General features: G+C 46.2%; 1 long non-coding RNA gene across 1 annotated transcript in view; it reads left to right on the top strand.

Annotated features, from left to right (window-relative positions):
* Positions 1–418: 418 nt before the first annotated feature.
* LOC311529684 overlaps positions 419–15,304 on the top strand; it is a 62,290-nt gene continuing 47,404 nt past the window's right edge. Inside the window, exon 1 of the long non-coding RNA XR_014713858.1 lies at positions 419–515. This is a non-coding gene — a long non-coding RNA (uncharacterized lncRNA). The remainder of the gene's footprint in view (positions 516–15,304) is intronic.

Raw genomic sequence — 15,304 nt, 5'->3', positions numbered from 1 at the left:
CTGAGAGAAATAGACTGATTTCTAAACTGAGTTCAGTGTTTTCTATTAGTCACTGGCTTTTTAAATCTAGGGGAGACCAGGATATTCAGGGATTCGAAGTAGTTAGTCTGTGCTGTCAAGGATAACTTTTGTCCTGTGACATAACCACATAACTCTCAGTGGGACCAGCACATGCATACCAAGGGCAGGATTTGCTTAGCTGCTTGTTAAAAGTGTTCTCCATGCTATAAGAATAGAGGGAAGGCAGGAAGTTGAAAATGTGGTACCATCAATCCACATGCATGTAGTGAATGATCATAACATTATCCAGTTTTTTTTCTTAAATCTAGCTGTGGTATTTGATCTGATGACTTCATGCAGCAGTGAGTTCCAGAGGTCACTCATGCATTGGATAAAGAAGTATGGTGTTTTCCATTACAGGTTGTAAATTTACCACCTCTTTAATTCCACTAAGTGCCCACTTCTGAGTCATCAGGGTAGAAAGGCTGTTTCCACAATGAGGTCTTGCCTCTCAGGTCAGTGATACTATCTTTCAGTGAATTTGGTTTTGCTGTTACTTTCTATGCTTCGTGCGTGTTTACTTGAGTTTTTTTGTGTCTTTTCATACCAATGACTATGTGTGATTGAATTAGGGTGTGGGAGAATGTCTGCGCTAATGGGCTCTAGCTTTCTCTGCTTTTAAACCAATCCTCAGCCCATTTTTCATTTATTCCTTGACTCTGCACTTTAGACCCTGACCCCTGAGGTGGAGCTAATGCTGTCTGCAAAATGCAGGAACAGTACATGGTGCCAAGTGCTCGGCACAGTTGTATTCCCCATAAGTGCTGTTGTTCTGCCACACTGTTTTCTTGTGAAAATCTGTTGAGGGAACTAGACCTACTTAACTGGCACCTCTATGATCTGGACAGAATTTATTGTGTCTTACTAGAGCTGCAAACTCAATCATATGAGGAACCAGAGCTCATGTTTCAGAACATAAGACTCAGTAGGGCTCTTATTTTTCCTCCCTGGAAGTACAGCGTTGAACAACTAGCCATGCACATTCTGGATTTTTTTTTTTAAAACCTTCCTCTGAAGCACAATCTATTATCCACTTCTGGGGGCAGGATATTGGACTGGAGGGTCTGATCTGGTTGGGCAATTCCCATGCTTCTGTAAATAATCTGCCATTCCACTAGAACAAAGCTAGTTCCAAGAGTTCAGTGTATTTTGGATTTTCAAGGATGCTCCTATTTTTCATGTTTGTTTCAACTCAAATCCAATGTGAATCCACCAGGCTTGTACAATACAGAAAGGAACCTGGGTGAAATGCACTAACTGGAATAAGAACAGGAGTACTTGTGGCACCTTAGAGACTAACCAATTTATTTGAGCATAAGAAAGCTTATGCTCAAATAAATTGGTTAGTCTCTAAGGTGCCACAAGTACTCCTGTTCTTTTTGCGAATACAGACTAACATGGCTGCTACTCTGAAACTAATTGGAATGTGATTTGAGGTAGGAATTTAATGCAGAGAGGACAGGTAAATGTGTCGTTTCACTGATGACACTAAAGGCACAGTTGACAACAATAAAATACCTAACCCCTACTCAGCTGCCTAAGTGAGTACAGAAGACTATGTCCATGAGAGAAGAGCTATGATACCCCATCGAAACGTAACGCCGGGAGCACTAAAGGGAAATAACTCCTTGCAATGTGCTTGCTACCTCTGGCAGCACTAGAGTTGCATTCTGCTGAGTTTCTTTGCCACATGTATCCAGCTAAAGATGGGTTCCAAATTGTGAAAGTGCATGGCTTTTGTGTACTAAATTCCTGAGCACTCTGTGTACTAATCTCATCTCCCAATTCTAGGAACAAAGTCAAAAGCTGTTCATTTTCCTAAGGCAGAAGAGCTGAAATATTTCCAAGAAAAGTGCCACTATTTATCACACTGGGCAAACTGGAAAGTCCCAACTGTACAGTGTGCTGCAGGTCTGACAGTGAACCAGACAAAGTGCGTGCATGTGAGCGCACACATGTGGAGACGCACACAGTGAATGAAGAGGAGGGTGAAAATGGTGCTAATCTTTTTTCTGCCTTTAATTGTTAAATCAAATGTCAGGGAGCTGTACTGGAAACTATTCACAAAGGGAACTGGGGGGTGGGGGGAGCATCAGGACTTTAGTCAGACAGGGAGGGTACCCCTAGGAATTAAGTTGTCACCAAGTTGCAGTCTTTGCACTTGGCTCCCTTCAGGATGCTGGTGTCAGGAATGTCCTTGCACAACAAGGGGCCGTCAGCAAAGGGCTCTGAAATGCATGTTAAAACACAAACGTTTCAGGTACATGACATAGTTTATTCCTGGTGGGCTATGATTCTCTCCTTCAGAAACTTCTGACTGCTGGGAAAAATGGACAAAATGAGCCTTTCTGGACTAAAAGGGGCAGTGACTGGCAGGTAACAGAGGAATCCGAAGGAAAGGCTTCCTGGTGTTACACCATTCTTTGAGACAGAAAATGAGCATGCAGAAAAACCAAACCTAATGGAAGAAAATTCACAAAACTTTAATGTTTTCTAACTTTTTGTTGTTGGTGGTGCTAGCGTAGATCTGTTTGGTAAATCCCATAATGAACTGCAGATTCTTTTGTGGTAGCAGATTAAAGTTGCACAATTCCACTCCTAGAGGTCAGGAAGAGACACACGTATGGTCACAACACCTACCAGCAGAGCTGGAGGGATACCCTTCTCCTGAGACCTGGGCAGGAGGTGTGGGGAGGTGCTAGCTAGGGACTGTGGGTGGGGAGCTGCAGAGTAGGGGCTCTCCTGAGCTGCTGAGGTCCAGAGACTGTGAAAGGGGAGGGGGGACTGGGGAAGCAGGGTTAAGCCCCTTCTCTCCCCTAGCCACAGAGGACAGGAGAGGGATAGCCCAGACAGCTAAACTGGCCATGCTGGGGAGAATGAGGCAAGGGCCTGTCTGGGAGGATGCCTGTGGTTTGGGGGTGGTGGGTGCCTGCAGGAGGTGGACAGGCAGGAACATCCCAGTTCATTCTCACCCTCCTCCCCCATGCACACATCTGTCAGGAGTGGGTACCAAGTGCCCAGCCACTCCCTGTTACCTGCCAAACCCAGTGAGATGGGTGGCGCCACCTCTTCCATCAAATCTGGTACTCCTGCAGTGCATGTGCGCAGGGACCACTCCAAGCCAGGCAGCCATGCAGTTTGCCTGATCCGAACAGACTACACCAAAGTGGTTCACACCAGGGTCTACATGGGCAGGTAGAGAATTATACATTAGAGTGCTCTCCCCTTCATGTACCTGTAGACCGCTCTGCAGTGCCACCCAGACAGCTGGCTAGTTTGCCTATAACTAGAGTGGCCTCTGCTTATGGTAGCATGCCCAGCCTTCGCTCTGCCCCTTTGTGTACACATCGTTGCACTTTTCATTACACTATCCCATTATTCATTGCATAATTATTTCTTGAAAGACGGTATCATAGCAGACAATTAGATAGCACTATGTAGCATTCACTAAAACCTATTTATTCTTGTATTCTCCGTCTATATTCATTCTCATAACAGCTCAATAGATCTTTAGTGGCTTAGACATTTTATATGCACTCTTCTCTTTCTAAGGGATGTATTTCAATAATTAAGGCCCCTTATCCTACAGACACTTGTACACATGCTAACTTTACTCATACAAGTAATCCTGTTGGCATCAATGGAACAACTCTCATTAGTAAAGTTATTTGTAGTGTTGTAGCTGTGTTGGTCCCAGAATATTAGAGAGATAAGGTGGGTGAAGTAATTTATTTTATTGGACCAATTTCTATGGGTGAAAAAGGAGCTTTTGAGCTATACAAATTCAGACGACTGCTCAGCACTGGTGCTGAAGTTAAGCATGTATGTCAGTGTTTGCAGGATAGGGGTTTTACTCAGCAACCATGTGCAATTTATTTTATTTTCCAGTCAGCAGCGTAACGTTCTTTAGATGCAGTTCAGGGAATGAGGCAGGTAACCACCAAGTTCATTAGTCTCTACACACATGCACAGCATGGCTCCCTCAGATGCAGCAGTTAACTACCTAAGAATGGTTAGGGGTGATGAGGCAAATTCACTCATGTTGTAACACCTCTCTGTAACACCAGAGAGGTACCACAACCTGGAGAGGCTTGCATGTCCTGCTTCACACTGGATTCTCTAGAGACCAGCAGACAAAGAAAGGACTTTTGGATAAATAGCCTGAGTTTAAACTGACTCAGGGCCTGCTTTCTTTCTAGCAAATGGACAGGACCTTCTGTCAGAGGGAGGCCTCATTCCTTCCTGGGAAGGGTTGGAAGGACTTGAACTAATCATGGAGGGTTCTTGTTCTGAACAAAGGGTGTTCTGAACTTGTAGCCACAGAAAAACCCCTGTTCAGGTTTCAAAGACTGACTCCGACCAGATCCCCTGCTGTAACTAGGTGGGGTTGGGTGAAGGAAAAGTCTCTGGTAAGATTCTCAGCATGTGTGTAGGTTCTTTTATTATTTTAATGTTTTTTCTGTAATGCTTTCACTTTAAGAATAAATGTGCTTGCTTGAAAAGGGCTGTGTGATAACTTAACTGTGGACAATTACAGCTGTTCATAGCCTCTGAGGAGAAGGCAAAGCAGGCCTGCTTAGGCCATCTGGCTTGTTGGAGATATACCAGTATAGACAGGGAACTGTGCAGCTTGGAAAAAAACCTGGTCAGGAGGGAGAGAGAGGTGACTCTCTATCCAAGAGACGTGACAGCTGAGGAGACTGAAGCCAAGAATGGGTGCCCTCAAGGGATCACGATGGGGAAATCCAGGTGCAGTTGTCCTAAACAAACTGACAGTCTGTATATGCCAGTAATTTTTCATTATTTATATTACACTTAATCTGTAGTGTGCTGTGCATAGTTTACTGTGTATTTTTCATACTTACTGTTTTAAATATGCCTACACGAGAGTATTAGATGATTCTACAGTTAAAAACAAAACGTCTTTCTGTACTATTTGAGAAATAGTGTGAGGTCATCTAATTAAAAATTGTCTGGTAGAGCTGGTTGCAAATTTTTGATAAAAATCAGAAAATAAAATTAATTCCCATCCCCCACCTGCTCTATCTCACATGCAGACAGTGGCAGGGCTAAGACGTGTATGAGCTTAACTAGGTCATTTTCTGAATTTTAAATGTGTATTGATGACACCATACTATTCTTTTAACTTCATTTTTTAAACAAATTAAATTTCCTTGTTTGTTTTTAATAAAGACAAAAGATATAAAAAGAAATTCAATAATCTGGAAATACTGAGCTAGACCCTCCCACGCTGCCATGTCCCATGCACTCTGTGTCTGACATACATCTCTTGTGCTCTGAAGGAGCTATGCAGCTTTTTATCTGACAAGATGCTAAATGACCAATTTGCTGCTGCTTCCACTTCGATTATCCAGGGCTTTTTCCATTTATCATAGGCTCTAGAGAGGGAAAAGACCTATTAGATCATCCTGCCCAATGAAGCCGTGTTCCCTGAAGCTCATTTTATTGTGCTTTGTCCAGTTTGGTATTAAATGTTTCAAGTGAGAGGGCTTCCTGGGAAGTCTCTTCCGCTGCCTGCTGTATTTCATTGTCAGGAAATTTCTCCTGTAATTCAGCCTATATTTTCCCCGTCTGAATGTCTTCCTTGTCCTCCTAGTTTATAGCCTCCTCTACCACATGAAATTATTCCTCTCCAACACTGGTGTTTGCAAACTTCAGCCCTTAATCAAACCATACATGATTCTCTCCTTTAATCTCTCCTCACAAAGCAATCCTCCAGTGGCCTGGCTCTTCTCTGAACTCCCTCCAGCTTGTTCAGATCTTTGCAGGCACTTATCCAGGTGTGGTCACCCCAGAGCCATGTAGAGAGGAACTGTTACCTGTCTTTCTAAATGACATGCTCTAATTCCTGGGTTATCAAATTGGTGTGGGACCACCCACCCTTTTCTTATGGCTAGTTGGGATGGTGGGGGAGCAGGGAGGATCCTAAAACTTCTTTATTGTAACATGGGATCACTGTAGAAAAGATTGAGAGCCATCATGCTAGTTCAATCCCGTTATTCGATGGGATGTGGTAATCGCTGGGTTAAGTTTTATGGCCTGCGTTATGCAGGAGATCAGACTCGACGTTCACACTGGCATTTCCTGGCCTTAAAATATACTGGTGAAAAACTCGCAGCCTCTGTGAAGGGAAGGCAAAAGTACCAGCTTTGTACCCTCCTGATTCTGGGCTGCTCTAAAGCCTGAAATGGCCCAGCAGCCCGTCCCCTCCTGCTCATGGATGGCAGCTCATCCAGAATTTCCATAGGGAGGAGGAGGGATAGCTCAGTGGTTTGAGCATTGGCCTGCTAAACCCAGGGTTGTGAGTTCAATCCTTGAGGGGGCCATTTAGGGATCTGGGTCAAAAAAAAATTGGGGATTGTGCCTGCTTTGAGCAGGGAGTTGGACTAGATGATCTCCTGAGGTCCCTTCCAACTCTGATAGTCTATGAGACTAAGTTCATCCCTTTCTACTTCCCACATGCTCGCTCTTGCCTACGGCACACCCCCATGCTGAGGCTTGTGAGGCGGATGTGTAGGACAGCTGTGGCTAACAGGAATTCTCCACTGTTACAGGGTGGGAGTCTCCTTCTAGTACAGTCAAAGGCCAGACAAACACAAACGATGCTCTAGGCTGAAACTGTTTTATTATGTGGATTATAGTTCTACTGGCATAATGTGTCACAGAAAACTATACCTCAAACCTTGGAAGTAGGGAAGTTCCTCTGATCACAGGGCAAGTGTAAATATTCCCTTAGCACACCAGCTGCGTGGCTTGATTTTGTGTCATACAACAAACAGACGGATGGCAGATGGGAGCTTTGGGTTTGAGAATTCATTCAGTTCCATTAGGCTGCTTTTCGACACTCGGAATTGCAATATTAATGGTGGTTAATACAGGTTTCCTGGAAACAAAGATGACAACTTGAAAACAAATACGTGACCTAAATGGATATGTTGGTGGGTGTGAAGAATAATGGAATGAGTACAATAATTGCGAGGAGGATGGAGACAAATATTACTACAAGTATAAAGACAACCGCGCACCCTATGTGTCTTAGGTGGAATCGCAGCCTCGTCCAGTGGCCGTCTTTTGGGAGCAAAGGCTAGGATGGGATTTGAAGCAAATGATTTGATCAAATATTAAATGTTGGGTTAGGACAGCAAAGACCTAGATGTGGCACTTGCTTAGTGTAGGGGAAGGGGCTGATGGTAGGAACAGTAAGATTATTGATAAGAACTGGTGAGAGGCAGAAGCTGGTGAGCAAGCCCTCTTTAAACACAAAACACTTCCATGCCGATGGCCCTTAGGGAAACTTTCTCTGCAGCGAATGCAGAAATAACACAGCTCTCTCCTGGTCTCCCCTTCCCCCCACTCAGAAACTGTCCTTCCATTCACTGAACTCAGTGGGATGGTAAATTGAAATAGGAATATTCAGCAGCACAAGCAGGTAATCACAGCCTGGAAAGCATGCTCTACCTGGACATGGGAAGAATCAGGGACGAGCTGTTACAACAAGGGAGCAGGAATGGTGGACATACACTGAATAGCCAGCCAGATGATCTTAAACACCTAGCTAGTGATGGGTCTGCTAGGAGGCTCCATCCCTGTGGGACTGATCTTGTTGATGAGGAGGAATAGAGGAAGGAAACTGATGACACATTTGTTTATCGACATAACTGTGTTTTAAATCAATAAGTCCAAATGCACTTACATTCAAGATTGCACGTCTCCCCCTAAATGCCTTACTACATAGGGATGTAACAGTTGTACCTACATTTATTTTATTAGGAATGGTTCTTAAACAGTTATCATTCAGCACCCAGCACTACACAGCCATTTGCTTTATATTAATGGTTGCCCATTTCATTGCAAATGGCGTAATGAATGTATTCAAGTCATTTATTGTGAAATGTGGAAGCCCTAGAATTAAGTAAATGCATTTTCCAGAGTTATAATTGTACTGTGCTCTGTACACTCTGTAGACTATTTGTGAGCTGTGTATTCAAACCTGTACACTATTGATAAGAAGCATATTGGTAGAGTATAAATATGGAGCACCCCGATAGATCATGAATATGAAAAATAAAGTTCCTGATAGTTTTCTTCAATCTGGAAAGTAATCTCAGTACACACAAGAAAAATGGCAGATTTGGGCCCTAGAGTTGTAGATAATTTGGTTACACTTTAACACACATGCATAAAGAAAAAAACCCACCTCACACAAACCTAACAACTTCAGCTGCTCTGGAGGGCAAAACAAGGTTAGGGTTCACATGAAAGATCTGGATATTGTTCAGCAGCAAGTCTGACTTCTGTTTACTTGTCTATCTACTCAGTTAATCTATTCAACGTTTTATAGCAGGCCCATGACTGTAGTGTCTTGCAGGTTCCCAGGGTGACCTTGTGGTGGAGGCAGTGGTAAACTGGAAGAGTCTCAGCTGGAGTAGTTGAGACACTTCTTACAGAAGTACCTTTCACAGCAGAACTGTGCTTTAAAGTAATTTTCCATTTTCTGCCAGAAGAGTCCACTGTAGATTCATTTAAAAAGCACTTAAATGAGTTAGGCGCTTAAGTCCAATTTTTGAAAGTGACTCAGACTGGTATTTTCAAAGATGCCAAAGGAATTAGGTGCCAATTCTCATTGGAATTCAATCAAAGCTGAGCATCTAACTTCCTTGGGTGCCTTTGAAAATCCCAGCTTTGGGATTTAGGAGCCTTAGGATATGTCTACACTGCAATAATACCCGTGGCTGACCCATGTCACCTGGCTTGGGTTCATGGGGCTCAGGCTTCAGGGCTATAAAATTGCAGCATAGATGCCCAGGCTTGGACTGAAGCCCAAGCTCTGGGACCCTGTGACTGTGACAGCCTGAGCCCAAACATCTAGTCTGCAATTTTATAGCCCTACAGCCCGAGCCCTGCAAGCCTGAGTCAGTTGACATGGGCCAGCTGCAGGTGTTACTGCAGTGTAGACTTACCCTCAGTCACACAGATATTTTTTTCAATGAGACTTAGGTATCAAAGGGCCAGATTTTTAAAGGTATTTAGGAGCCTAAAGGTACCTAGTGGAATTTTCAAAAACACCTAGGCTCATAACTTCATTGATTTCAATGGACGCCTAGGCACTTTCAAAAATCCAACTAGAGACCTATTTGCATATTTATGTGCCTAAATACCTTTAAATATCGGGCCCTAAGTGCTGAAGTCACTGTTGAAAATGAGATTGACACCTAAATCACTTGGGCACACTTTAAAATCTTATCCCAAATATCTATTAAGAATATAAGAAGACAAGAACGGCCGTAATGGGTCAGACCAAAGATCCATCTAGCCCAGTATCCTGTTTTCCAACAGTGGCCAATGCCAGGTGCCCCAGAGGGGATGAACAGAACAGGTCATCATCAAGTGATCCATCCAGTGGTGAGCTGGAGCTGGTTCGCACCAGTTCACTAGAACCAGTTGTTAAATTTAGAAGCCCTTTTAGAACCGGTTGTTTCGCGAGGGACAACCGGTTCTAAAAGGGCTTCTAAATTTAACCGGCCCAAAGTGGTGCCTTAGGTGCCAACTTCATGGGTGCTCCAGCCGTGGAGCACCCAAGGGGAAAATTTGGTGGGTGCAGAGCACCCACTGGCAGCTCCCTGCCCCACCCCCAGCCCCAGCTCACCTCTGCTCCGCCTCCTCCCCTGAACGCGCCGCCCCGCTCTGCTTCTCCGCCCCCCACAGGCTTCCCGCGAATCAGCTGGGGCAGGCTGAGAAGCAGGGGGCGGCTTTGCACTCAGGCCCAGGGAAGCAGAGGTGAGCTGGGGGGGGGCCACAAGAAGGGCCACCTGCGCCGCAGCAGGTAACCTGGGAAGGGGGCGTGCAGGGGAACCGCTCCCCGCCCCAGCTCACCTCCGCCACCCTCAGCCTGAGTGGGAAGCCACCGCCTGCTTCTCAGCCCTCCCAGGCTTCCTGCCGAACAGCTGATTCATGGGAAGCAGGGGGGTGGGGTGCATTCAGGAGCGGAAGCAGAGTGGAGGTGAGCTGGGTCCGGGCGTGGGGCTGGGAGCTGGGTGCTCCAGACCCAGAGCACCCATGGAGTCAGTGCCTACGGCGCCACTTTTGATGTGATCAGTGGGGGAAGCGGACGCTCCCCCTCAGCTACGCTTCCCAACCCCTAGGATCCAGAGGGACCTGCTGGATGCTTCCTGCGAGCTGCCCCAGGTAAGTACCGCTGGGACTCCCCACCTCGCCCCCCAGCAGGTCCCTTTGGCTCTTAGGGGTGGGGTGGGCACCCACTACGGTTGCCCACGAGATCCTCCTGCCCGGTTCTAGGGGCAGTCAGGGGACAGGAGAGGGAGGTGGATGGGGCAGAGGTCCGGGGGCGGGATCAAGGAACGTGGGGGGTTGGATGGGGCAGGAGTCCCAGAGGATGGGGGTGGGCAACGACCACCTCGTTGGGTGAGGAGGGAACCAGTTGTTAAGATTTTGGCAGTGCATCACTGGATCCATCCCCTGTTGCTCATTCCCACTAACGACTAGGATTTTTTTCCCCTGATAAATGATGAGTCAGCAACAATAGACCTGATGACCCTTGGATGGGGCAGTAACAAACTTGGTAAGGGATTACTAGGGGAGGAGAAAATGGTCTATGAAAATTTGTCTGACTCGTATCTTTTCTAATCGCTGTGGGGCTTTCTGATCTACTCTGTGGGGACCTAGTCACCTAAATAAAGTTAGCATATAAGCGTTTGCAGGTCTAGGCCCTGATTCTCCATACTAAAGTACTATGATTTATTTGCACTGTGTAAGTGCACACAGCACTTCACAAAACGTCCCTACCCCAAAAAACTAACAATGTAACTTGAGGAAACAACAATATACAGACAACTGTTCCAGCACCAGTCAGTGGGGAGACTTTGGTGATGAAGTGAATTAAAATTATTAATATTTTATTTATATTGGGATAGAGCCTACAGGCCTCCGACAGAAGAATTTATGGGAGAAGTTTATTTTGAGGAGGGATTTGGAGGAGAGGATAAGTGCACTGGATCTGATTCACTGAAGCAATGGAGAGACCCTGACGCTGGACTTTCAATGGAGATTAAAGGAATTAAGTGCTCAAATCCCATTGAAATTCAATGGGGGTTGGGTACCTAACTCCCTTAGGCTCCTTTAAAAATCCCAGACCCTCTTGACTAGAATTGTTTTAGGATTTGACTCAGTGCATGGGAAGTGTGAAGCTGATCGGTGCATAGTGGACGCTGTCAAAGAAAAGGTGGAGTCAAGAGTGAGAGAGAAGCACCAACACACACAGTCAGTATCACATAGTCAAATATTTGTTAAAGGTGAGGTAGAAGGCTTTCCAAAATCTAATATGTTTAATATCCCGAACTACTATCTAGCATGTCATCTCTCAAGTCACAGATAAATTCATTTAAAAACAAATAGTTGGAGATTTGGAGATCAGGACTAGTCCTCTATTCACTTGGCCTTTACATCCATTCTTCTGCATGACCTTTGTAATAGAACCAGGTTGAGATGGTCAAGGTTAATATGAGAATTAATTTTAGACAAGATCCCAGGCATGTAGATAGCCATTTACAAGGAAACTATGGTAATAAAGACTCGTCTGATATGCTCCTTGCCTTGATCTTCACATCTATTAATTATTCTGGAACAGTTCTAACTGATAACTCATTGGCGGTTTCTGCTGCTGTTCTGAAATGATAGAATGAGACGGTTGGCAGGATGGGCCCAGACATGCACAGTTAATTGGGTTTTCTCAGAAGGAAATTACACAGTATAATAATGTGCCCAGGGTACCATAGGAAGTGTAATTTCTCATTGCCTTGGTAAATAGGGTTGAGAGGATACCAGTTTAGGATTGCAAATTGCCTTGGAATTTATTCCAAAATTGCAGATGTTTTTAAAAAAAATAACCCCACAGAGGCCGATTCACACCCTCCTCCTTGCACCCCCTCCCAGCCAAAACCATTGTTTTCTCCCTGGCTTTGATGGAATCACAGTTTGTTTTTTCTAATTAACTCAACTGCTTTATCCGTCTGGTCATGCACTTAGAATGTAGCCTTCTTGCTGGGTGGTTCTTCATAGGTTTGACAGAGTTGGATCAGTGGATCATGTTGACTATCTTCATCCTTCCCTCTTTCCATGTGCATGCACTGGGACTAATCCGTTGCTCTTATAACTCAATTGAAATCAGTGAATTACAACAGGGATAACGTTTTGTCTCACTCTTGTTTCCAGCAGAGCTGCTCAAAATTTTATAAATTTAAATTTTTGATGAAAAAATGTCATAGATATTTTAAATAAGAAAAAAGGGATTTTTTTCCCACAATTTCCTGCCCTGTTTATTGACCAGCTCCAATGGGATAGTCATTATGATAGACAGACAGGCAGTATTAGTATTATTGTGGTAGCACTTACAGGCTATCTGCCATCTCTCTTGCTTACATCTTGGACAACCAGAACGTCAAAGAAGAGTTGGATTCCCATGTGGTGCATTTTGGTTCTTATAGTGATAAATCAACTTATCCTGCTTGCCCTTTCCTCAGAAGTGATATACTCTTCCTCTCTTCACTCAGCATCCTTTGCCAGGCTTTCCCACTATCTACAACTCCAGTCTTCTTCACTAAAATCTCCAGGTGGCAACCACTGTGACAGTTCTTGGGGTACCCAGGATACTAAATCAGCCCCCTGCCTCCAGGTGTTAAGGAGCTACCACCATCAGCCTGTTAGCTACTCAAGCACTCTCCTATGGGCGATGCCAGCCCTGACTTAGCCTTGCAGGTTAACAGTAGGTGCACCCCAGTCCCTGAGTCCCATGGAAATGTTCCTCTGTCATATCCAGCCCCTGACATTGGCTACCCACAGAAATCCAGCTCCTCTGCCCCAAAAAGGAACAGGGTACTCCAATTTAACCTTAAATCACCACTCTGTATAATGAATAGCACTTATAATAAAACAAAAAAAGGTTTGTTTAAGAAAGAATAGAGATTCCATTAGAAACAAGACAGAGACTGATGGATACAATACAAAATCCTAAAATGCAAACTAGTGCTTATGCTTATTAATAGTTACCTTTCCTATCTAATAAAGTACACCCCTCCTGCCCCCCTTCAGTCTTTTGCAGAGCTAGCTGGTTGGCTTCACTGGAGCCAGTCTTTCATAAAACACTCTGCTCAACAAGATATATCCTCAGTGAATGGATACAGAGTGCCTCTCCCCACTCTGGGTTATAATAAAACAGTATGTTCATAGACAGGAACTTCCCACTGTCTGTTATAATGTTCCTTTTTAACCCTCCAAGTGGTTTCAATCGTTTGCAGTTGTCTCTGATGGTTTTCTATGACTGCTCTGTGATGGGGCAATGGTAGTCAATAGAACCTGGCATTACATCACCAGCTGAGCAGGGAGGGATGTCAACTCCTGCATGAATAGGCCATCACTGAGTAGTTTACTCCCAACTTTACTGCTATGAAGGCATAAGCTTCAATATAGTTACTTTAGGTCTTAAATATTATTCATACACATATCATGCCATGATTATGAACATCGATAAGTTGCAAGCTTTCAGTAAGTTTTATTACTGAATTATAGTAATGTTAAGAAAGTGCCTTTGTAACTGATCCCACTTGGGTCCTCAGCAGGGTTTGAACCTGGGACTAGAACAGGTCAAAAAATGCTGGGCGAGCAGCCGCAGCTTTAAGTGGCCATTTGTCAACTGGTAGCTTCTGTCTGCAGCCCTCTCTCTCTCTCTCTTCCAGCTAGAGAGTGTCTGTTATGTTAATTCTTTGTTATAGCTGAGGAGGTGGCATGTGCTCACAGGCAGCCTGCCCCACGAATGCCCTGTGACCCCTTTATGCAAGCATCTGCATGCCCTCCCTTGGGCAATACCCTCAGGCAGGAGGCCTCCTACCAGACACACAGACAGCTCTTGGTATCCTCCACCAGAGCCCCTGACATGGGGCATTCTCAGGCATAATGGGAGTGGGCAGGGATCTTTCTGGGAGCGAGAAGAGGTGTGACTGTGTGACAGGTGTCGGTCGGTCCTCCGAGCCCCTAGGGGCGATGGAGAGCTGTGGTCTCCATGGCAGGCCTCAGCCACACCTTCCAGGCGTTGAGGAATTAGCGGGGAAGGTGTGCCGGCACGAGTCAGTAGTGCGCCCCTCAGGCAGGGGAGCGCCGGGGTAGGGGAACGCAGGCCCACCCAACTCCACTGCGTTCCAGCCCAGGGCCCTGACAGTGGTGGGAGGCGAAAGTCCCACTGCTGGGTCAGCGGGGCCGTCCGTGCGCACTGACCAAACACACCCACCCCACGGTGTAGTTCGGCCCCTGGGCTACTTCCTACCCGGTATCTCAGGCGGGCAGCTCCGGTCCCTCCATCTCGTCCGGGTATTCTGCTGCGGGCAGCTCCGGTCCCTCCATCTCGTCCGGGTATTCCGCTGCGGGCAGCTCCGGTCCCTCCATCTCGTCCGGGTATTCCGCTGCGGGCAGCTCCGGTCCCTCCATCTCGTCCGGGTATTCCGCTGCGGGCAGCTCCGGTCCCTCCATCTCGTCCGGGTATTCCGCTGCGGGCAGCTCCGGTCCCTCCATCTCCTCAGGGTATTCCGCTGCGGGCCACTCCCGCTCCCCCTCGGTATCAGACTCATGCTGGCCCGGGCTGCAGTCAGGCCCCTCCAGATCCTCTGGGTATTCAGTGGCTGGCAGCCCTGGTTGCCACAGGCTTTCCTCCCAGTCAGGCTCCTCCTTGGTCAGCAGCAGCATCGCAAGGGAGCAGTCAGCCACCTGTATCTGTCTCCCTCCCTGGTGCTCTCCTCACTGGGCAGAGGACCCTGCCCTTTGTACTTCCTGTCCCACCCTTCCCCTTCCGGGGATTGGCGGAAGCTTTGCCTGGCCCCGCCCAATCAGGCTGAAAGGGTGGCTCTTTACCCTCTGGTTCGGAGGGGAGCCACCCTGGCTCCCTACACTATGGCAGTCTGGCCCCCAGCTATTCCATGACGGTTGCAAGGTCCACAGGGGCCTTGTAGTGCAAGACAAAGATTGCCCAACAAAGACCAGGGGCTGGTTTGGCCCTTGGCAGGACTGTGCTGAGGGAACCCCAGTTGTCTCAGCATCAGCCTCTGCCAGCACAGAGATGAACTCAGCACAGAGATCTAACCCTCCAGCCATCTTGGATTATCCAGTATCTTGGATCTTCCAGTAGCTCTCCAGCTTAGCAGCTCTCCACTCCGTTACACAT

This window comes from Lepidochelys olivacea (genome assembly GCF_965140295.1).
Source record: "Lepidochelys olivacea isolate rLepOli2 genome assembly, chromosome: 13".
NCBI lineage: Eukaryota > Metazoa > Chordata > Testudines > Cheloniidae > Lepidochelys > Lepidochelys olivacea.
The sequence above is the reverse complement of the archived record's forward strand: the minus strand, read 5'-3'. Positions and strand labels throughout refer to the sequence as shown.